Source organism: Cryptotermes secundus, unplaced genomic scaffold (assembly GCF_002891405.2).
Source record: "Cryptotermes secundus unplaced genomic scaffold, Csec_1.0 scaffold736, whole genome shotgun sequence".
Lineage (NCBI taxonomy): Eukaryota > Metazoa > Arthropoda > Insecta > Blattodea > Kalotermitidae > Cryptotermes > Cryptotermes secundus.
In genome coordinates, this window is record NW_019718280.1 from 1,988,545 (window position 1) to 2,014,107 (window position 25,563).

Here is a 25,563-nt window from a genome sequence, read left to right on the forward strand (position 1 = left end):
TATTATCAGAAAAAAATTTAAAAAAATGTTTTAGTACGGACACCTTAACGAAATAAAGCACCTTGAAGACGCAAGAAACGATGGATTATTAATAATAAAGAAAATGTTACAAACATGGCGATGGTGTGGATTATATTTAAGTGACTGAGAAGTGCGTAATGGGCCTTCGGATTCCGTAGAAGTTAGGCAATTTGACTAGCTATGCGACTGTCAGCGTCGCAATTGAAACTTCGCCTCACGGACTTAGTAACTTCCTTGTTGAGCACACAAGTCTAGATGTATTGGTGTAGATTTAACTGTCTCTGTAATTAACAACACTGTGCTTTTTAAGCCCAATTCGTGTAGTGTGTAAGCTTCTAAATAAACTATATGTCTATGTCTCTACAGTTCTTCTGTTGGACCTTTGCCGCGTTTTTACTTTCTTAATCTATATACAGTAGGTAGGACTCCTTGGACGGGGGATCAGTCCGTCTCAATGCCGCTACCTGCACACAGGAAAACACAGATGCACACAGACATCCATGCCTGGAGTTGGATTCAAACTCACGATCCCAGTGCTCGAGAGAGCGAAGAGTGTTCGTGCCTTATGACGTGCATCCACTGCGATCAGCTTCTAAATAAGCGTCACATGATTTTGTGTGCCCCTGTACCGTCTTCTTAAACAGGGTTGTTAGTATGGATATCGCCTCCCATTCCCCTCCCTTACAAGGATAATAATCATAATAATGAAGAGTATAATAGTATAGTATAATGCGTCCCAAGGGTTAGTATCATCCACAAACATGGAAGAAGTGGCGTTATGGTTCCAACAGTTTCCTGCCTCTAATGCGCAGGCATAACAAGACACTAGTTTACACAGGCCGTGAACATTCCTTTCACCGGAGAAACCTGGTTGTGTTATAACTTGTGTGCGAGACCTTACGGAACAAGTGTTCCATGCATGTTCGAATTTTCCGCAGATGAAAGAATATTCGAAGTCTAATAGTAATTGTTCAGTGATGACGTAACAGTCTACGTCACTACCTGACGATGACGTAGCCTCATTAGATGTAGTACATAACGTACGAGTACACAAGTACGCTGCCCGGTGCTGTAAAATAGATTTTACGCTGAAACTGACCTAAAGTTTCGAACACGTACAGAAATCTTGTAACTACTGTCTCTGTATCCACATGCACAGCATACGTGAAGGTAGTGTCAGCTCTGTGATGTGCGCATACACCTCTGATTGAACCTAACGATACGTTTAAATTAGAATCACTCCTTCTACTTACTCTGTAAGTTCGGGTTTTGAATCTCTGCGTCGAAACTGGCCTGTTTGTTGAGGTTTTCATAGTCTTTCTCTAGCCCTCTACGCAGTATGCCGGGATAATATATTTTATTATGACCATTCCCTTCTGCAAACTCCCTACTTCGAGATTATCATTTCTGCCATTCAGAGTCAGGTGAAATATATCGCAAAAGAAGTAAGCACTTTATATTTGCATGACAGATAGAAAGAAAGAAAGAACGACAAAAATCCATTTAATTTTGTTACGGAAGCTAAGGAGACGAACAGTTGAAACAGCAAGAACTAAACAGAATAATATTAAAACGGATGTCATATAAAGAGAATCCAGTGATACGGGAAGAACTGGAAGCTCGAGTAAAAACAAGATATCAACATTTCCTTACACATTTCGATAATATAATAAGATAGAGGTAAATTTAAAATTGTACCTTTGTTTAAATAATTAAGCTGCATGCCATTAAGAGATGTGGGGAAATAGAGATATAGCTCCACGCATTTTTAACCACGACGCAGATGATTGAGGAGTGCCGAGAGAAAGTGGATTTGTAATAAGTATCTCACAAGGTTCAGGTGTTGAGTTACACAAGGTTGCCAGTATTCATGGATACTAAAATATTTTGAGTGATAATTTCAGAATGATGGAGCTGTAACATCTTAATCGGTATATCTACTAGGCTACGGGCTGAATGGCTGAGAATCGTGGTTCGATTCCCGGCAGGGTCAAGAGATATTCCTCTTCATAACTTCCAGTCCAGCTCTGAAGCGCAGCTAGTCTCCAACGCAATGGGTGCCCGGGAATTTTGTTCAACTTCCTCACTAAACAATATACCATACTCGCCTTGGTTTTCCGTGATTATCTGCAAGTATTCGATTTTTGTGCACTAAAACTTGACAAAATCTCTATGCATCTGTGTTCCAAACCTGCAAAAATATGTGTTTAAAACGAAAGAGCGACTGGAAGTCATGCGCCGAACTAATAGCCTACTTCCCTTTCTGATACAAGTTCTGTTCTAGAAAATCGAGATTAACGGCCGTGGGGATCAGTTGAGCTGACCATGCAACACACACTATCCGCTAAAGTTGCCGCTAACTTTGCCGAAAAGTGGCGGTTGCTCGGTCGGTATAGTTCGTTTGCAAACTACAGGCCACGGAGTCTGTTTTGTTTGATAGGACAAGTAGAAAGTAAAGTTTATATATGAAGAATAAAATTAACGGTACAGTTTGATGTTACTGATGGGGTGAGTTATGAAGTACACTGCTGAGAAGGCCTCAGATGGCATGATATACATACCAAGTTTCATAAAGATTGCTTCTGGCATTCACGTGATATTAAGTTCATTACCTCGACTATCTGAGAGGCTGCAGTTTTGGTAGTACTAATGGGAATGATTTATGACGTACACCCTTGAGATGACCTCAGATGGCATGACATATACCAAGTTTTATGACAATCGGTTCAGGAATTCGTGTAATACGTATTAAGGGCGTTTCGTCGACAATCTGAGAAGCTGTAGTGCTAGTACTATTGAAGAGAATGATTTATGGTATATACCGTTGATATGGCTTCATGTTGCATGATACTGTAACGAGTACTGCCGTTGCTACGGAACAGTCCGTTCAACAGACGTCTATTCGTAGACAACGACTGGGTAAACACGTTCCAACTACAACGAATACGGAAGCAACAATGAAAGAATTGTTAGGAAACTGTGTTTTCTGTTGGATCCGTCCCGATGCTGCATAACGAGGACCCCAGGCCAAGTGAGAGTCAGTTGAGAATCAGTAGTCAAAGAATAATTGAGAGAGCCTCCGCAGTTGGCAGTTGGCAGAATAACTGAGAAGAGGTGGTAACGAGGTAATTGGCTGTTGGAACTTTCAGCAGAGAAATTCTTTGAGCGTTCCGGAGTAGATAGCTGGCAGCTAATCGTGTACGAGAGTCGGCGAAGGAAGGACTTGTGCGCGGCTAGCTGAAAAATTTCCAGTGTTAGAAGCCGCTGTGAGAGAACGGCTGGTTAAGACACAACAGGCTGGAAAAGGTTTAGCGGGTGCTGCAGTGAACTGTAAAGTGCAGAGACTAGCTGTAGCGCTGTATTGCTTGTAGTTTCGAGTGGTGTGTATAGGTAGCCAATAAAGCCGTCTATAGCCACACCCTTAAATCGTGACAATATAAACAACGGGTTTCATGGAAGATTTTTACAGTCGTTCAAGTAATATTAAGGCCTTGCCTCGGCAGTTTTAAATGCGGTAATATTTGTACTACTGACAGGAGGACATTATAAAGTGCTCCGTGGAAATGGACTCATTTCGTATTATATGCATACCAACTTCCATAACGACCGGTTTCACCATTTAAGTAACACCACGGTTATTACGGCAACAATTTGAGAGGCTGTAATGTTTGTGTTATTGATAGAAGGGTTCTGCGAAGCGCGTCATTGAGATCGCTTCATGCGACATGATGTACGCTTGTACAGACCGTGCTTCATGAATCATGAAGACTGGTACAGAAAGATCCTGCCTCAGAAATCTCATAGGCTGTAATGTTCGTATTAGTGGGGGCAGGGATTTGTGAATTATGCCATTGAGATGGGTTTATGTGTCATGATAACACATAAAATTTATATAGATTGGTTAAGACACTCAAAAGTTGCAAGAGCATGCAGACATACAGGCAGAAAAGTGATCTCGTAAGCCTACTTATATATATTGTAACATGTTGCGGGACTGAGAACCCCCCTCCCCCCTCCTGACCACGGTAACGTAGCGCTCCCCGCCACTCCCCTCTGCGGTGACGTCACGCGGTGACGTAACGCGCAACGCTAACGTAACCGTAATCAACGTCCTACTGTGACGTGGCACTCATTACGCCACAGGCCAGCACTGCAGCTATATAAGTGGATGCACAGTGCGTATCGATCAGTTCGAGTTCAGAGTTGTACGGCAACAGTTATACCGTGGATATCGCCGAGTCGAGACGTAGAGTCAGCCAGTCAGTTGTATTCTGGCATTTGGAGTGTAATATTTGTGATACTGCAGATAGCAGTAATCGTCAGATTGTAATATTGAGTGATTGTGAGAGCGGATGTGAAATAAAGTTCGCTATATAAAATACATCGTGAACTTATTTGTCGCGATATACCCCGCGATACGCGACAATATTGTATATATATGCGACAATATATATAGATATATACACACACACAGACGGTGCCATAGTTCAAACGTTCAGACGCCGGCTTCCCACCTCGGCGGCCAGGGTTCGAGCGTGGGTCTGGTCATGTGGGATTCTGGTGGACAAAGTGGCGCAAGGTTATGCAACTCGCTTCTAGGCTACGGTTCAGTCAACAGACTTCGACGTAGGCGCGGAAGCTTTCCGTCACGAGCGAAAACATTTCTTGAAACCAAAAGTTTAATTGTATCCTAAGTAATAAAGTGTAACACTAACCTTGAGGTCTGAATTGTGCTTTCTTAAAGGATACAGTAAGTCTTAAAAATTTAAAAAACATAACGACCTTCGTATTTCTAAATAAACAAAGTAGAAATGAAATGAAATAGGAGATAGAGTAAAACATCGGATTTGGAAATGGATTTAAGCATTTCATAGAAACATTTTTAAATTAATATTTTTTTCCTCGCAAGAAAGCATAGCAATGTTATTAGTAGTAAAACTGAAGAATAATTCCTATAATCAGTTTCGTCCACTTAGACTCTTCATGTTCCTTAAGATGGATGCAGTACGTCCCTTCTAAACGTGCGTAAACGTTACCAGACTACACGGTACCACATGCTAGAAGCTGCCTCAGCCACGCCAGTAAAAAGGATGGATTATTTTGTAGCTCACTCTTTCGTTTCTTTAAGAGGGGAGCATCAGCTCATGAGCTCAGCTCACGTGTGCTGTGCGTGTCACCGTTTCCTCTTTCCAAAGCTTGAGCGAGTTGACCAAATTAAAAGCCTTTGGAGACCACCCGAGCCACGTACGTTTTAATTTCCTTCAATCGGTAGTGGCAGGGTAGCGGGCAGACAAGCTGTGAAGCATGCGCGGCACTGGGGTCCGGAAGTGATGGATGGTAGCAGATCTCAGTAAAAAATGCAGACTTTTATAAAAGTAATATTTAAAGAGAAGGAAGTAATAAAATGGCGGCTGTATAAAATGTTAATTTACCTTTCAACAGAATGGTCATAATTAAGGAATATTAGAGTTAAATATTTGAAATTCCATACTGAGGTAGATCATAGACATACCGACACTTTCTATGTGAATCATTGTTAAAAAGTTACAAAATATAATCACTGCAACGGAAAGGAATTTTCAGGTTATGGGAGAAAATTTTAACTTTTAGAAGGTATCTAATTAAGTAATGAGTATTGCCAAAGTGATAATATTGATGATGAACATCATCATCAACATCGTTATACCAGCAACAACCTGTAGCACATTTGCTTTTGCAACTAACAGAAATTATTCGGCTCACATTAGATCTTATGACTGTACATTATTTCATCATGCTGGACTATGAGGTAAATGGAATTCCTTTGTTGAATTGTATATTTGTATTACCTAAATGAAACTTTGAGAACAAAAATCTAGTAGCAGTGGAATTGTGGATAGTGCTCCAAAACGAAGCCATTTATAGTAGATCTGTCAGACTTAATATGTAACATAAAATCTATATCTATCTATCTATGGTTCTAAAACCCTTTGTTGGGACATGGCCAATTTTTCAGTTTCTTTATCTTTTACACATTCGGTAGGATTCCTCGGACGGGGGATCAGCCCGTCGCAATGCTGCTACCTGCACGTAGGAGAACACAAACACAGAACAAACGCATATACACATCCATGCCCCAAATGGGATAATCTGTACATTAACCAACAAACTCCGTGACTTTAGTCCGCAAGTGAACTATACCGACAGAGCGACCGCCACTTGTCGGCGAAGGTAGTGCCAACTTCAGCGGAGAGAGGGTGTCGCGTGGCCAGTACAACGAATCCCCACGGCCGTTAATTTCGATTTTCTAGACCGGAGCCGCTACTTTTTCATTCAAGAAGCTCCTCAGTTAGCATCACAAGGCTGAGTGGACCCCGTTCGAGACCCACTACTTCTGTATCGGGTGTCCGGATCAAAGAAATCCAAAACAAAACAAAAACGTGTCTCGGAAACTCAATGCCGTGCACGTATCCGGTTTATGTCATCTGAAAGGAAAACTCTCCATTTTTTTCATGACTGGTTTATGCGCATGCGCCACCACATTTCTACCACCATTTTAAGAATCACCTGGACAGAGAGACGGCTGGGAGATAGATCGGCAGAGGTGGACCTATCGCTTTGCCTCCTAGGTCGCTACATTTAACCCCACTGAATGAAGAACATTCTCCACCAGAAAGTTATATACTCAGGAAAAAAGTTTCCCTTTGTATTGGTGCAACCCATAAATGTGTATAGTAAATGCTTTCTGAGACACCCTGTACATTCTGTACATTATATTGAAGAAAGTTTCAAAGCGAAGATTAAGCCCAAACGTGAAATTACTATACCTATTTAGTAACTTTCGTGTTAAGATGAACGGTTTTTCAAAAAATGCGTTACATTTGGTTATGCAATACGCGTTAGTTTCGCTCGTATCATTAAAATATGTCCAGAATTACAAAACGTCGAGAAATTACGGACGGCATGAAAAATTATCCGGAAACTGAGAGATGCAAAGCAATCAGCAGTCTCATCTCTAGCCTGATACATACTGTACGTGCTAAGAAATCAAGAAGCATACGCACATACACTTCTTCCTTCATATGTGCTCTTTTCAGCGTGTAGACAGGCATAAACTATACTTAGAGGAAAGTACACAATACTACAAAGCCCTAGGTTCACTTGTACTAACACTCAAACACGCAGGGCGAGTGAGCTCCAGTATATGCTTCCCTAATACAGGGACTTCTGCCTGAAACTAAACACGCACTCTGAAATTTGTTGCAGAATAAGTGGCCTACTTAACTTAGCGGAACTAACTTACTAGTTGAGTAACTCTGTGGGACAACTTAACAGCAAGGTGCAGAAGCAGCTAGCTGGATTTATGTTCTGGAAGTACCCGAGAACGAATCCCGGCCAAGTTGCAAAACATTCTACCAAAAATTCACACACACACATATCATGTAGAGGCATGTTGACATGTTGCTAACCATCATGAATTAAGAAATATAGCGTGATTCAATATTATTGTCGGGACTTCCTTGACGTGTAACCCAAAACATTTTGTTTACTTGTAGACCCGTAGCTGTAGAATACTAAACAAATCAACATGACAACATTTCGTGGCATGTACGGTTTGAAAATTACAGGCAACGGAATCCCCGACAGTAATTTAGACTCACAGTGTAGATCCTTAGTTTTATCAGCAAATTGTCTACTGTTTTACAGGAAATATTTACGAAAATACATAAGGATGATTTTTTCTAAGAATCAGTTTTCTCGGGAGAGAGAGAGAGATGTAGTGAGGGTAATATAGAACAGAGCCTAATATGGAATGCAAAAAAATGTTTAGTAATTAAAACTGTGAAATAAGGGTGCTCAAAATTATTTACAACTTTTTATAATTTAAACACATATTTTGTGTGTAATCAAGTGACTTTTTTATATGCCTTCATCTGATATCCTTTAAATTACGGACATAATGAAATAACAAGCCGTCACAACGTTTCATATTGCACGCCTCGCCATGCTGAAAAAATAATCTTCAGGCATGCCTGGATTAGAAACTAAAAATATAACTTCCTATGCCATTTCGAACATTTATTCATAAAGTATGTGATAAGAGGATGGAAACGTAAATTAAATTATCTCCAACCTGAAAATCTTATACGAACAACGGAAGGAATTAAATAGCTTCCTACAGCACTATATTGTCATGGCAGCGCCCTTGCATAATTTCGACACATTCCAATGCCCTACTCCACCAAGCAGAAGATAAATTATGAGTTTTCACTATTTGCCTCCCAATTTCATCTTACCCAAATTACTTCTTTCCTCTAGATAGTCACATTTCCCTGTCTGGAGACCATTTTCGCCCGTGACGAAAGTAACACGGTTAGAAGCCAGTGTTGACCTAGGTTAAACATTCCTGCATTGTACTGATTCCTGATTTGATAATCCTGTCACGAGGAAGTAGACACGAAATCTGCTGTATCTTCTTCCCCACGTATAGCAGACCGGTAAATGAAGCAGACCGCCGATTGTCCGAATTAATTAATTAATGACAAAGGTGGTCCGGATAACAGATGGGATAATCGGATTAAATTATTATCTATAAAAATGCACTATTTAGTACTATTGTTATATACTACTACGTGTTAGCGTGACTAAAGACGGGGTTTGGATTGGTGACTCGATTTATTGACAACGCGACTCGTGACTACTCTTAATTTTAGTGCCATCGCAAATCCTCACATTTTACAAATCACTACATCACACAGACTGGTTTTCTCAGTCTGTTATAGCCTCCACTAGTCGTTTTCTGTTTACGGCTTCCAGCATTGGAGATTCTTAACCTTCAGCGCTCGCGCCATTGCCGGCTGGCCAACGTCTCACAACTGAACTAAGCTCAGCGTCAGAGTTACTTTAGGACTGGCGGTTTACCGGCAGTCAGTTCGTCTTGGCGACAAGCCCTTTGAGGATCACGACCAGCAATTTTTTCAACTGAACACTTGCAGTCAAAATTCGTAGGTACTAGTTAGTTAGTTGGTTATTGGAGAGGGTGGGTTTCCCCATGCACTGAGACCTGTATTGGTCCATTGTGCTTCCCTCTATGATTTCTACCAGTCTCTATATCCTACCGGTACTTGTGCTTACCATCAGTCCCGCCCAGCCAGCGAGACCGGCTCTACTAGCTGAGAGGTATCTATAATGCTTCCCCCATCTACCAGAGGTATTAGAGACTGCTGTTGGGCGGGAAACGTCCGTTAATTTGGCTCAGTGACCTCCTTTGGAGATATGAGGTTCTTTCACGTGCCGTAAAGCTGCGACATGGTACCCATGACTTAAAGTCCCTCCCGGAGGACCTGTTCCCTGACTTTTTCAGCCCTTAAAATTCGACGACCTCCGCCGGGTATTTGAACCCGCGTACTACGAGTCATGAGGTGGGAGCGTTACCTCTAGACTACGGATCCTTATGTACTAACTCTCTGACTAACCTCTAAGCTCAAAACTTTGTCCCGCTTGTAATCCCTCAGCACCTACCAACAGAAAACACTGTTCCTCTGTTGTTGCGTGCATGTATATTGCGGACATTACCTAGCAACGGCCCCTATTTACAGAGTCACCAATCAACAACTGGTCTATACCACACGACACTATAATAATAATAATAATAATAATAATAATAATAATAATAATAAACTAGAAAACTTAGAATACATGTTAAACATGAAAAATTAATAACTGTAACTATAAATTAATATTTTCAAAAACTTCACATTTGAGAAAATCCAACCTTTTTTTTATCACTAGTGGGGTGGGACTGAGTCCCTTGTACTGCGGCAACTTCTGGCCTACTGTACCAGCCCCAGATGATAGGTGAGGGTGATTGTGAAGCAACTGGTAGAATGAAGACTGGCAGAGGAAACCGAAGTACTCGGAGAAAACCCTCCCCAGCGCCACTTTGTCCACAACAAATCCCACTTGACCAGATGCGAGATCGAACCCGGGCCGCCGCTGTGGGAAGTCAGTAACTAACCGCTTGAGCTATGGCGCGGCCAAATCCAACCATAGTACCGTGTCTGTTTAGTAGCCGCATTCCCTGGTTGCGGTGACTCGTTGCCTTGGCATTTCGGTTAATCGGTATTTAGATGTATCAATACACGTATTTTGACGACGTCATCATTGTAACCCACTTCTAAAGTTTAGCAGGAAGTCTCATAATTTGTTACGTAAGCCTCCGTACTATAAGCTTCCTCTGCTTTTCCACTTCCTCCTTCCTTCTACCACATGATATCGAACGATGCGTCGACATCTATCACGAATATCAAGCACAAATAATGAATCGTTAAATATTTTCTATTTATAGTGCACTGCTCCTTACATATCCGTATCAAAAACATTGACCTGATACGTAACTTCCTTTCGTTCAGCACTTTAACCTACAGCAATTGCTGGCAGTAGTTAACCGGATATCGCTTAATGAGAGTGATGAACTCTTTTAATAGGGGCATAAAGTACATTATGAAGCATATTGTGGCATATTTGCCCAAAGCAAGAACTGTAGGGACAGTGAAAGGGCCGTTGGTAGTAAACGGCTCTGAAACAACATTCGTTTCTATACAACGGCCGCGAAGCAAACGACGGAACAGCAACCGTTGCTAGCCATCAGATTCTTAATGATGATAAAGTTGGTCTATCAAAATAGAAGTGATGTGTTTTATGCGTGGTCCGTTCGAGATGTTATAAGCGAGACGAGGTTTAGAGTTGTCAGTTGATAGGCATTGATGGGAAGACTAGGAGTTTGGTGTGAAATCGCCGCTAGTCAGTTGTAAGGAAGGGGGCAATTGGAAGGGAACCGTCATTCAGAGGATTTGAGCCCGGAAGCAGCCACTGTTGGAGCCGTTACCAGGCAACTGCTAGTGGAGACACTGCGGGCTGGAAAAGACTTAGCGTGCGTTTGGTTAATGTAAAGTATCGATATTACCGATGGCGCTATAATTAATTGTGGTAAAGTTGTAAATAAATCCATTATCCAATTCAAAACCCCGTCGAGAGTCACTCATACACGTCACAATGTATTACGTAATTTCATTTCATTAAATGGAAGTGGAAGATTTCCTTTCTTGTTAATTTTGTGCTTGTTTTTCTTGCATCTCGCTTCTACAAGGTTTCCTTTCTTGATTGTGCTGTTAGCTGCTCGCGCTTAGTTAGCCGTTCGGAGCAGCTGAATTAGTGAATACACCCTCCGCATCATTCCAGCACTTGTTTGCTGGGTCAGCACTACCTTGGCGTTAATATCACTCCAGCCTGAGTTTTGGTGGTGTGGGTGACACAGGGTGTTTCAACTAAAACGTGACTCTACATTTTCTGGAATAAAGTAAGCGAAGGGCGTTTTGTGGTTGGAAGTGTGCTCGGAAAAGAATTATATTATAAAAGAGATTTTGAACTTCTTAGAGCTCAAAAGCTTATATTTATCTGCAGTTATACAGGGTTATTCATAAGTCCGTGAAACATTTTAAAGATTCACAACAAATAAACTATGCATCGGATCATGGTAATTCTTACGCCGATAGAGAATGAATCTCTCCAAGTTTCTTTTCTGGGGGTTTGTGAAAGATACTGTCTTTGTGCCCCCGTGCCATTCAGTAGAAATCCACCGAGGAAAATTAAGCCAAACTTTGTTTGTAAACACCAGTGATGTTTCCCTTCCGGATTTCATCTGTGATGATCCTCTACTACCAATCAACGAAATAACCGAGAAATTAAATGAAGCAGAGCAACTCTTGAGAAGCTGATGATCGCTTAACTAACCAAGAAAATGAATGAATGAATACATAAGATGTGAGCCCTTCCGGCCCTTGTACTGCTACCTTCAATGGTCCATTGTGTTCCCCTTGTTTGTTTAACCCTTCATCAATCCTACATTTCGAATGAAATGTAGGACTTTGTTTATGGGGCATCATAATAATCACTTGCTTCCATAAAATCCTGGCCCAAGTGACGTAATCGTAAATAAGCTATAGGCTCACAATCACAGACGTAGGATGTGAATAAACAGCATCTTATGCAGTCCACGGTTTGGTTATCATGTGTAGAAGAGTCCGCCAATGTATCCTATCCCGGGCCAAATAAAAGCTTCAAGCTGTTTCTTCAAGATTATGCTATCACCAGTCTATGCCCGTGTCTCACAGGCGACTTTGTCTCTTGAGGTTTTCCGGCGTATCGTCCTCATCCCTACATAGTCTATATATTCGGCATATCACTTTAATAATACAAGGGAGAGTCAGTAAATAGATCACAAGTGGATATGAAACGTAAAGTACGCGATATTCGAACTTTGAAGAAACATGCATTTCTCGACATATCCTCCACCAACATTGATACACTTGTCCCATCGCTTTACCAATGCATCGAAACCGGTGTTTCTGACACAGCTACGAACAGCTTTACGCGACAAACACGTCCCACCGTAAACATCAAATATTTCTATATGATTATCCCTTACATTGATCCTTTTGTTCGAAAAATAAAAACCACAACAGAACGCTGCTTTCCGGTAGCACACTCCTCAAGCACGGTCGCCATTTTGACCACCGAAACCAGCCCCTGCACTTGCGCATGCGCGTCTACTACCGAGACTGTCATGAACCTAGACCGTGCTGCTACCTAGTATTACACATTACGTCCATTATATTTGTTTTACTTCCATTCGTTTCCTGTACATAGCGTACGGTTTCAGAAGAACCTCATTGTGAAATTGCCGTCATCCTGCTGTCACTTTCTGCCTCTTGCCATTTCATAGTATCCTCCACTGCACTCACAATCTACTCCCATCCCTTAGAAGGAGATACCGAAATTCACTCCCATTCGAAGCGGAAAGTACCGTCTGTATTTATCTTCTCTTTCAGAATATGCGATAGAAGGATAAAATATTCTGAATTTAATGATGGCTTAATATTTCCTGAATATAATTGCTCGTCCTTGCTGTAATTTTGGTTTGTTACTGTTATATGAACTTAACCACATTTTCCGCCTAGATACTAACTCGTCTGTGAATAACCTAAAATGGATTCATTCAAACGTCCTTTCAAAACAGATGATAAGACTCGGAAGGCACGTATGTCCTTATTGCACCGACATGTTGAATTCAGAGGCAAATGCTGTGCTGGTTGCAGTATCCCAGTTTCAAAGCGCAAGTGACGAAGGTGAGTGTTTGCGGTGCAGAATTCGCGTAAATACTGTTGTAGTCCCTTTTGCTTTGATGGCGGACAGCTGGAGTGTGGTTGCCATTACAGCCTTCTAACTGTAACGTCACCAAACGACAGCTTCATATACTTTTCTTTTGCCTCTATGTACCCAGTGAAGCAATGTTTGAAATGGTAGTAATATAGATAGAGACTGTGAAGTGCTTACGGGTATGATGAAGAAATTTTAAAAATATTATCACGTCTTAATTGACTGGATGGGGTTTATTGGACCCTTAAACAACTCGTGACTACACTACACAGGTCACTGCCACACAAAGATTGATGTTCTCAGGCAATCGCATTCTTGAGAGACAGAGCGGATGTTGCATAAGGATTATGACCGCAAGAGTTAAGCTGAAAAAATAATCTCTGGTCGTGAACCTCAAGGGGCTTGGCTACAAGATGAGCTGATTGGCGGTACACCGCCAGTCCTAAGTAACTTTGACTTTGACTTTTGACTTACGGTAGCTAGAAGAATAAGAGGTTCTTGTGAAACGCCGCGAGCCTGCGATGACGTGAGTCTGGAAGAGAGGAACTTCATGTGTTAGAAGCCGCTAACAAGCAACGTAACAGAGAACACTAGAACACTAGCCTGTATGTGATAGTGATGCGTAAGGAGTAGTCATGAATTGCATGTTAAAAAGTTCAATAAAGCCGATTACAAATCCAAACCCCGTCTGTAGTCAATCGCGCGAAATATGTGTGAATAGGGGAGCCGTAGGAAGGAAGGTACACGGTTTGAACCATTTTAAATGTATATTGAGAAATACTGGCATGGTCACCATATCAATTTATGAGAAAAATTATCACCATTTAATATTATTACAACTGTAGCATGTGTGATGATGCGTTTCTGAAAATTGGCAAGAATATGCGGTATTTTTCTCTGTGCCGAAACCACAATTTATGAAGGAGAATATATTGAGTTAATCCTCCATGCGAACTTAGTCTTGAGATCACATGTCGTCTTCAGACTTCATGTCAGTTTGAGACCATTGAAAGGAAACCACTACTTTGTTGATGATATCTGATTGATTTCTTTAAGCTGACATGACAGGTCTATACACCAACATGTTACCTCTCCCACTAGTACCGGTAATATTGAAACCAGCAGCTGCTAATACGTCAGAACCCTGTAATGCACGACTCTCACCGACAAATTTTTGGCCTGTGTTATTTTAGTGATAAGCAATATATCTGTGAGATTAGAGCTCTGAAATGACGCACTTCTGGTTACCACAAAAATGAATTATCGTGCGTTAGCAAGCTGCAAGAACTTGCATTGGGTCACGAAAGAATGAGCAGTAATCTGTTTCCGTGTATTGTATATACTGCGTGAGCACTGGTAACATATTGTCATATATAAGGGTTTTACGTGACTAATAATAACGGGTTCTGGGTTGGATGACTGGATTTATTGGCACTTCTTTACAATTACATCCAATTATAGCAACTCACAGTCAATTACTGCCTAACGACTCGCTCCATTCCTTACTGGACTAAGAGTGTCTGCTCTTCCACTGTGACTGACTTGGTTGTATCACTTCTTGCACTTCAGTTGTCCGCTGGTTAGCACACCACAGCTGAGCACTCAACTTCTGGGGAATTCTCTTAGACTGGGCTACGGCCGCCTCGTTCTTCTCTGCATGGCTCGTTATATAGGCTGTCGGTAACCACGGAGAATATGACGGAAACCTGCTTACCGCGCCGTTGCCTATCAATGGACTTCCGCCTGTTTGTTGCTTCGGGAACGTGCTTTTGGCGAGCCGTTGGCTAGCAATGGACTTCCGCTCTGACTGCACTACTCCGGCTTTCAGATGTCATGTCACAATATTGATGTGGACATGTGAAGCGTTAGTACAGTATATCAAGCAAGCGGTTTACACTTATTTGTGCGTTACATTCGTGGGAGATAGCTTTAAACGTAAGCCATGACGTGTCACTCGATAATACAGAGCTGGAAAAGAATGCCTGGGGCTCTTATATCGGAGGAAAGAGGCCGAGGTATGAAGCTGACCGCTCATCCCTTCTAGAGCCAAGGTCGAAAATGATTTTGATATACGTCCGTATTCCCCACACGTCTTCATGGAGTGGTATTTAATTAAACGCAGGAAGAAGTGTATTCTTTATTGGAAAGGAATAGCAGAGAATACAGGGAAAATTGATGTTAAGAAAGCTTGATTAGTGATAAGTATTGGTACCGGATGCTCTAGTAACTTTCTCTGTAAGTTAAACCTGTAATGCCAGAATCGCCAAGGCGACGCTCAATGAGGAGATGACAGTTCGGGAAGTGAATCTGATATCCCCTGTGCGCAATGAAATTGGAATCTTACCATCCCCACATAGGTCTGGGGGTTAATTACAGCGGGTCGATCCCAATGAGATCCGACGTGACACACTCGAAGCAAAATTTCTCCGAGGCTGAGCTGCGACACAGAAAGAAGGGAAAAAATATAAGGTAGGATTGCGTTCTTTCCGCATGCGCTGTAGCTTGGTGATCTTGCTCTCCCTCCGCGTACAAAGGCTTGGCTGGGAGCCCACATTTGTCAAAGTAGTTCCAAGATGTTTTGCTGCCTATGAAAACGCTTGATTACAAAAATCTTACACTTATAACAAGCACAATCTTTAAAGATCCATACGTAAAGGCGAAAAGGTAAAGTTGTCCCTGTGCTTAACAAATTAAGCACTACGCCATGAAGGCGTATGGGGGAGTGAATGTATAAATCCATATTTCCTTGACCTCGGCACTAGCTGGAGGTGAATGGTCAGGATCACGCCCCTGCCGCTCCACCCCCCAATATCCATTGGATACGAGGTTAGGTGGACCCCAGAACTGATCAAGACGACGTGGAGAAGAGAATATTTTTGATCTTACCGCGACTCGAACTCAGACTTTTCGGTCGTCCAGCCCATAGCCAGTCGCTATACCGAGTGAGCTATCCCGGCTCGGAAAGGTCCATATGTAGTGAGATTATTTTCGAACTGAGCTGAAAAGCGTGATCTCCGCTATTCGTGATCATAGGGTCATTTTCGTCTTACCCTGATGGGGTAGGTGAGGACAGGGTAGCCTTAATAAGAAGATATGCATATACTTTTCCAATATTGACACGTGACTCGTGCTGAATTCCTTTTTATGAATCTTACGTAAATTGCGGTCCATTATCTAGAGTCTTAGGAAATTTATATGGAAGTTTCCTTCGAGTTCCACACAGAAATGTTATTCAGAATGCCGTCAAAAACTAAGAACAAATGGCCTATTAATAGAACGGGAACCAAAATATAGAAGTCAGTTTTCTTCAAATACTCGAATAGTATATAGATTAGGCTAATACCGTTCCCTTCCATCATTTCATTATGTGCTGTGTTGTCCAGCTCCTGTCACAGTCGTAAACAAATACCACAAAGGGCCACAGTCGAGGTGCCCTCTGCAGCCACTTCATCCAGTAGCCAGACTCCTGTTATCTAACTGGGACAATCAGCTGTTTCGCGACGACTGACTTGATTGCGAGTTGAATTTTTCTGGGACAAAGCCTAGTTTTGTTTTGATGGACACGTGAAGAAGCGAAATAACAGACACTGGAGGGCATAAAATCCACATTTTATACACGAAATTCCACTCTGTGACGTAAATGTGTTTGCTGGATGCACTAGGAGTGGGATGGGGGTAGTTGGTCCAGTACTTTATGCGGAAGTAGTTCTGCGAGGTATGTTACGCATGCACTGAAGTCCTCTTCCGGCAACTGAAAGACGATGAAAAATTCTACACACAATTCCAACAGTATTCTGTAATATATGAATAAGTTCCAAAAACTGCAACAATTTTTATCGTAAATAAAGCCTTTACGTGTTTCGGCCTCTATTGGCTATCATTAGAAAACAACCAACAGGCTGATAAGGAGAATAGCTGTATGTAAGAGAGAGAACAATTTATGACGTGCTGAAAATAAATCATAACACGAAACATCCTAATTTTCATTCTCTGCATAATAATGCTGGAACAGTTGATTCAATAATAGCGAAACGGTTGGCAACTGTAGCACGAATGGAGAAATCAGAATTTTGTTGCGAAACCTAGCCGGCGATATGAGGAGGGCACGCTGTAGTGTAGTTGGTTGAAGTAATATATTACAAGCCGAGGGGTCGTGGATTCTATTCTCGATGAGGTCACTGGATTTTTCAATTGACCTATTCCTTCCAGCCGAACTATAACACTAGGGTCTACTCAGCCTCTAAGAGAAATAAGTACCAGGAATGTCCCTGGAGCTGACAACCCCACCGCCATCTGTGAGCCGATTGTCTAGAAAATGTGAGGGCCTCGACGTCTCACAACCGTGTGGGACTCCACGGCCTGTTAACAGAGTTAACTTTACCTTTTACCTTCAGCCGTCGATATGAAGTAAATAACGAAATATACCTTACGGTAATGCAGTGCGAAATGTGAGACTGGATTCAACGGCGGCATTCTTATTCTTGTTCTTATTCATTATTTTATTAACGATGCTTTGAGATACCAACGTGAGGCCTATATTCTGCCGAATGATGGGAAGACAGCGAATAATGAATTGAAAATTACATGGAAAGAAGTAATTGTGGCCTAATTTTCCGTGCTGTCTCGGCAGCTGGCTGGAGGGACTGAGGAAACACATTACACAGCTAAGTCAGCATAGCCGTTCACTGCGCAGAAATTTAAACCCTAGACCTCCCGATTACGATGCACAGGATCGCAGAGATCATTGGTGATCTTCATTTGACACAGTGATGAATTCCCTGAATTCCGTAGTCGAAAAGTTACCAACCCTTAAAGGAACGTCCTGTGGGATGAAGTTTTAACCGCACACGGCCTGAACACTTCTTACAACCGTTGTTCGTCAGTTCTTATGACCGTTGCCTATCTATCCTTATGTTTATTTATTTGTTTGCCCGCTTCGGTAGAACACTTTTGACTCTTCTCAGGGTTGTGCCACGGTAATAACTGGGACAACGCGGAGACTGCACATTTAAAACTAGTCCACTGATACAAATAAATACTCTCTTTCTGCTTAATCACAATATTGTTTAATTCAGAATCAAACTATGACTTTATCGGCGAGTAGGGAGTAATGAGCCAAAGATTAATCGAGCTAAATAAATACTGTTAAATTTAGATAAACTTAGAGAGAGCAGGTAAATAACGTCTGCCTCTGGTGAATTCTAAGTGCCAAGTCCCATACGTCTGACTCTGATGAATTCTGAACACCAAGTGCTTCTGCCCACTCTATCTCCGGGAGCGTCACTTCTTACCGTATAGGATTTGAACCGACGGCCTTTCTCCCAGACAAGAATTCTCTCTAATGGCTGATTTTAACTGCCAAATCATGATACCATCAGTACAAGACAATCACATTACTAACTTTGAGAATGAAGAGATCCAGAGATATTGAACCCGGGACCCTACATGTGAAAGCACTTATGTCTTAGTTTAGGGCAGACAACAAACATATCCTTTTCATAATTGCCTCGACCCTCTAACGGTCATCCAAGGTCCAGGTAACAGAATAAGTTGTTCCTGTCTAAATGCGAAAATCATGTCAACTTCTTAATGGGTGGGTCTTCCTAATAAATCAGTCACTCTATTGAAATGGCTGAAAAGGAACATGCGTCCATTAAAGAGTATTGAAAGGTTTGGACGGTTACAAAGTAATGTAGTTAGGTTGTCAGGATGCTACAGAGCGGGTTTTTCTGTTGAAATTCGAGCCAAGAACCTTTCATACGCGAGGGCTGGGTTCTGTGGTGTGGGGATCTTACTGAATGGTAGCTCAAAGACAATGATGCAACTTGTTGTGAAGTTAGCAACACAACTCGTATGTGTCTCCCGTTATATCACTGTGACTGACGGTACGCTTGAAGACAAATGGTTCCTGGTTCCTAATCAAATAAATGGATACACTAACACACAAACATATACGTCTGTCTGTGTTAATCTGTCTGAGACAAGTTAAAGTACATACATATTGAATGTTTGCCAGCGTTCACGAAATGTCTGGTACACTGTAGTTTCGTTACTGAATGAATGGATGAGGGTGGGTGTGCAGAAAACTGTTCTGTATGAACTGATGAATGCATTGTGTGGTTGTGATGATTCTGCTTATGTGTCTGCTACAGTTCGCTGTAGAATATTTTATTTTACAGTCTCCTAAGTTCTATATACAGCATAAAAAGGTTTTGCAAACGTCAAATTTGTCATTGTCACTACGTAATTTCAGGGCACCAGAGCACTGAATTTTCGTGCTTCAACAATTGTCATGAAAGTATGTTATGTGATACGTCACAAAGAGTTCTTTTAGTATCCTCGTCTGTTCTATGATAATCGATAATATTGTGGTATGGATATATGAAGTCTAATATACAATATTACAAAAAAGCTAAAGCTATCCCTGTAACAGGCCGTGAAGGCCCATAGGGTTGTGAGACGTCGAGACTCCCACATTATCACTAGATAATCAGCTCACTGATGGCGGTAATGTTGTCAGCCTTACGTACCGGCCGCTATTTGCCCTCCAGAAAGATTCCTGGTACTCATTCCTGTTAGAGGCTGAGTCGAACCCAGGGTCATAGTGCGGCTGGAAGGATCAAGTAAATTGAAAAATCCAGTAACCTCATCGGGACTCTAACCCGCAACCTTCCGGCTTCTAGCATAGTACCTCAACCAACTACGCTACCGCGTGCTCCCTAATATATTATATACAATAGAATTTTATGATGGACTTTTTGTGCGTAATATTCGTGAGAGATTGAGTTAAACATCAGCCTCCACCTGTCATTCAGTAAGACGTAAGACTGAAAGGAAATGCAGGAGAAAGCAAGGGAATTAATGGTGTGGATGATCGTATAAAACAAACAATAAGATATACCAGTTGAATTCTTAACAAGTGTCACGCCTATCTCCGAGTATAGAAACACAAGACTTCCTCGGATATCCGTATTCTGTCTCCAGCATTATTGAAGTTTTCGGTAGTAGTTACGGATTTCACCGCTAGACGTCGACGAGAGAGATACCTATGCTTCGGTCGGTATTGCAGTCCCTATTTTTGCAGAAGGCAAATGACCATATTCATGGCGTGTATATTCTGTGAAATTCTGCCTTAATATACTCGTATATGAGACTGGCTCGGTTAATAAGTTATCAGTTGAACTGTAGTCAGAAGAAGAAATTATTCATTTGAAGCCTTCATATACTATGGGAGTACGAAGGGCAATGTTATTCTGTTATGAGGGAAGTCTGCAGAGTGTGTGTACATAATGATACGAGGGGTGATTACAAAATACACAGAGAAGACTGGAGTGCACGGTGATAGTATGAAAGCAATAGATGTTAGCAGAATTCGTAACATATCTTTCAGTATTTATTTTATTAATTCGGTTGTCTTACGCCACGTGAATTTTGGTAGTGCAGCTGCCGTTTCGGAGATACAGGCTGCCTTCATCTTTACGTTTGAGGTTAACTACTGTGTAGTTATAATATCAGTAAACATTTTTTCACACGTCTGGGAACCAAATCCCTCAGCCACAAACTGTTGCAATTACTCAAGCTGTTACTGGAATGGATCCATCTTCAACTTTCAGAATATGGGGGGGAAAAAGTAGTTTCGGTTTTCTCAGCGAAGTTTGTTTTCGTTCATAAAACACTTTGCTGAAGACACTTCATCTAGATACAAGAAGCATACGTTATTTTAAGAAGTTTATTCATTTGGTGTAAATGTAACTGTGTTTTAAAAACTTTTAAGTTATTGAGGCTGTTTCTTTTTCGGTTATTTTCTCCTTCTGCACGCTGAGATATCAACAGGATGTGTGAGAGCTAAATGTAGGGTAGCGTTTCACACCTGCTTAACTAACCCCAAGCGTGTGGCCCCACGCGTTCATAACCTCTGTACTACCCGGGGTAAACGGCCGGTTTCACGCTCCTGCCACTTTATCCATGGGAAAGAACTCAGGATACCCGTTGGACAAAGGTTCTATGAATACGAAAATAAAACTGCTTCTGTCTGACGTCTTCCCCGTAGCTAGAAAGATTAAAAGATATGTTTGTTCCTTTGTACAGGGGCGATATTAATTCTCTCTCCCAAGAGAATAACGTAATGAGAATGAGATCACAGTTCTGAAGAGAGTCTTGAATCTCAAGGAGAGGAAGTAATTGAGAGACAGGGAAATTAGTTGTCGGAAATTTTTGTATCTAGCACTGATATAGCATTAGGCTGATAAATTCAAAGAAGAGGGCACGGTTAGGAAATGTAGCAGGCTTTCATGGAACGATAAATTCGTATTGTAGCGTGTAGAGCCGTTGTTGTGCAACGACCTCGAGATGGGCGGATATACCAGGGCCGTTTCTGAGCAACGGCTCGGTAAACACATTCCAGTTTCTAAGCAGCAGATTCTTAATAATGCAATATTTGTTCTACAACAGTAGAAGAGCTGTGTTTTCTGCGTGGTCCGTGCCGAGAGATTATAAATGAGACGAGCTTCTGAACTTAGTTAGGTGAGATTCAGTTCTATACGGGAGTCTGTGAAGATGGACTTGAGCCTGAGGCAGAGGAACAGCTGTGGTTGGAGCCGTTAACAGGAAATCTCTAGTAGCAGACTGAGAACACTAGGCTCCGTACTGTAGTGAACTGTAGTTCGTAGTTACATGTAAGTGGTCAGTAAGTCAATTCACCAAACCAAACCCTGTTTATAGTCACCTCAGAATCGTGACAATATTAACTTCACGAATATATCTTGTAGAATGTGATTCTCTTTACTAAGCTAAAAATTTACATGCGTTTCGGAGGAGCACATTAGCGCCACTTACAAGATCGAAGAGTAAGCCAGGCAGTAATGAGGAAGCTGCTTGGTCCTTACTTGTTATTTGGCTTAATATTCAACTCTGAAGATGGAGGCAGTAAGTTACGCAGAAAGACTGGTATTCTGAAAGCTTGGGCGACAGAGTCGTTTGGCTCAAATGGTACATAATATTGACATTGATTCTAGTCACACAGTTATTCATATATAATATAGGTAAATAGTAAAGGCAGTAAGTAAAGCTATCCCTGTAACAGGCTGTGGAGGCCCATAGGGTTGACGGTGAGGCTGTCAGCCTTACGCGCCGGACGCTCTTTACCCCACCCCCCCGGAAGATTCATGGTACTCATTTCTGTTAGACGCCGAGTCGATCCCAGGTCCACAGTGCGGCTGGAAGGATTAAGTCAATTGAAAAATTCAGTGAACTCATCAAGAATCGAACCCGCAACCTTTCGGCTTGTAGCATACCTCAACCACCTACTCTACACTAGACAAAATATGCGTGGTGCTATCCAGAAGTTTCAGGAATCTTCCAAACGCGCCGTACGGATTGGGAACAGCAGAAAGTAATCAGTTTCACTGGAGGCTGCGCCATAGTTCAAGCGGTTAGTCGCTGACTTCCCATGGCGGTGGCCCGAGTTCGATCCCGGGTCTGGTCAAGTGGGATTTGTGGTGGACAAAGTGGCGCTGGGGCAGGTTTTCTCCGAGTACTTCGGTTTCCCCTGCCAATCTTAATTCCACCAATTGCTCCACAATCACACTCACCTATCATCTGGGGCTAGTACAATAGGCCAGAAGTGGCCGCAGTACAAGGGACTTAGTCCCACCCCACTAGCAATAAAAAAATAATCAGTTTCACTGCTCCCAACAGCGTGACATACTATATCTGCTAAATTGTGTGTAAAGCAGATCTTGAATTGCATCATCGTGTAGTGATGTATCCCGTTACGTTGTCGTTAGAAAATTGCTGGATTTTTCCTCCGCCAGAACAAGATGTGCTTCCGATTGGCCACACCGGAGATCTCACTGACCCCTCAGAAATTCTGCCCTTCCCTGATGTATGACGTTCTCTAAAAGATGTTTCAGACAGGCAACAGGACGGTCTGGTAACTACAACGTTCTGTGTAGACTGATAACAGCGACAAGAGTTTTACAGTAAATCTCATTTCCGCGTAAAAATAGAGAAATGTGGGCATATCGAAACCACTGAAAGGGGAAATTGCTAGAGACTGCTCGAAGAGCAATAAAGAATTCACTATAAGAATTGGTGTACGTCTGTGTTTCCTGCGTCTGATGAAATTGCCGTCTTGCAAGCGCTTACGTCGGAACCTGAGTAACCCAGGTCCACGTTAATTCTAGCTCCTACAAACCCGAACTAATTTGCAGTCATAAAAAATATTGTGACATGACGCCCGAAAGCTGGAATAATGAAGTCAGAATAGACGTCCATTGCTGCTTAAGAACTCCGTAAGCACATTCCCGCGGCAACGAATACGTAAGCAACAATCGAGTAACTTCACTTGCTATGCAACGGAGTTGTATATACGTACACATTCTTAACAATAGAGATACTGTATTTTCTGCGTGGTCCATGCAAAATGGTTATAAAGAATTCAGTTAAGGATAGTTACATTCAAGACGTAATCCTGCCAGGATATGAGCTTGGGAGCAGAGGAACAGAATTGAGAGAGTCGGCAGTCGATTGTGATTGAGAAGAAACGGCAAGAAGAGAATTAGGCTGTGCAAAGAAGACTTCATATGTGATTTGAAATTACTGTGAGACTGTTACAAATCCGTTGCCAGAATACGACTGCTGAAGACTGAAAACCCTAGTGTGTGCAACAGTGAAATGTGCAGTTTGTGGATCAGCGATAGCGCTGTATTGCGTGTAGTTCCGTGTTGTGTGTATAAGGTGCCAGTATATCCAATCATCCAGTTCAAAATCCGTCCATAAATTAGGCACAAACCCCTACACGTGACAATATTGACAGCTCGAAAAAATTAAACGTGTAATTATTTTATTTCCTTCCCGTAAAAAGTCAGTCGTTGCGAAATGGCATTGTGTGTCTGTGTGCTGAAAGATGTAACACAATTCCCGCCTGCCCCGAGCCCGACGTGTAGTCTAACGTTCGGGAGTACAGGCCGTTGTTTATATATAAAATGTAACCTATAAACCTTTTGATGAAATAATGGTGCCAGAATATTAGATTTTATATTAAATGCAGTAATCCGATATATTCGATAGTCCGAACACATCAATACTTTACTTGCTTCATATTATCGAGGCTGCATTCTATATAGGATTCGTTTAGACGTGTTGTGAGTTTTCAATTATTTTCTGATATTCCGGGTACCTCTGGATGCCGGAAAGGAAATTCTCTTATTATTATTTGTATAAAGTTGAAGGACGGACCCATTTTAAAATATTAATTAAACACGATAATATATTTCAGTAAATTAAGCTCAGAATTACTGGGTTTTTACTTTGTTCATCATCTGGTATTCTAGAAACCAATACCAAGAAAAAATGGTGCTCATGCACTTGGTTTTGTTGGCTAAGTTTGTGTCATAAATTTCTATCTTTGCTCTCATAGTTTCACTCATGTGCATGCTTTATTACAATCTTTATTGCATATTTTCCTGTTATCTCTATGCGAATTAACCTGGTCTCTGGTCTCAGGTAATTAAATGGCTGTAGTGAATCTGACAGGGGTTGCCCAGTGATTGAGGTTAGCTCTTTCTAAAGATCCCAACTGAATCTGTACCTTCCCCCCTCATCCGAGGACTGAAACAGACCCACTTCCCGAAACGTCGTGTTTTTTTATTTCTAAAATACCGGAAGAATCACGAATTCCAATAACCCAGTAACTGTGAGTGTCATACATCATCGCTAGAACCCCCTAGAATCTAAATTAAGCTTCTTTGCACTTTTCTGCTTTTTCTGATATGTTATTTCGACACCCATTTGATATTGGTGATGTAGTGGCTGAAAAGTGTTGCAAAACTGGTTACGTGTGTGTATTACAGTTGTGTGACGATAACAGTGGACATGTGTGAGATATGTAGGTACTTATTAGGTTCTGCTTATATAAATACAGTCGTTTCTCAGTATAAGCGGTAAATGAGATGTGAAAAACTTCGCGAAAATGAAAAACTAATAAATCATCAGCTAATTTTACGTAAGAAATTAAGGAAAATTGACGGTTGAATGAATGCGTAAGGTGTGGGTCATAACAATCCAGCCCTTGCATTGCGACCTTTAATGATCTATTGTGCTTCCCCTTTTGAATTAACCCTTTATCAATCCTACGTTTCGAATTAAATGTAGGACTTTGATCATGGGGGCGTTCCATGCAAAGCAGGCCCAGGAGCCGAAATCTTAAGTAAGCTGTAGCCTCACAATCACATAGGATGTGTGTGGCTGATTCATCTTTTTCCAGGCACCGTTCACAAGTGGGGTCGTCCGTCAGGCCCAGTTTGTAAATGTGACATTTTAGGTGACAATGCCCTGTAAATAGTC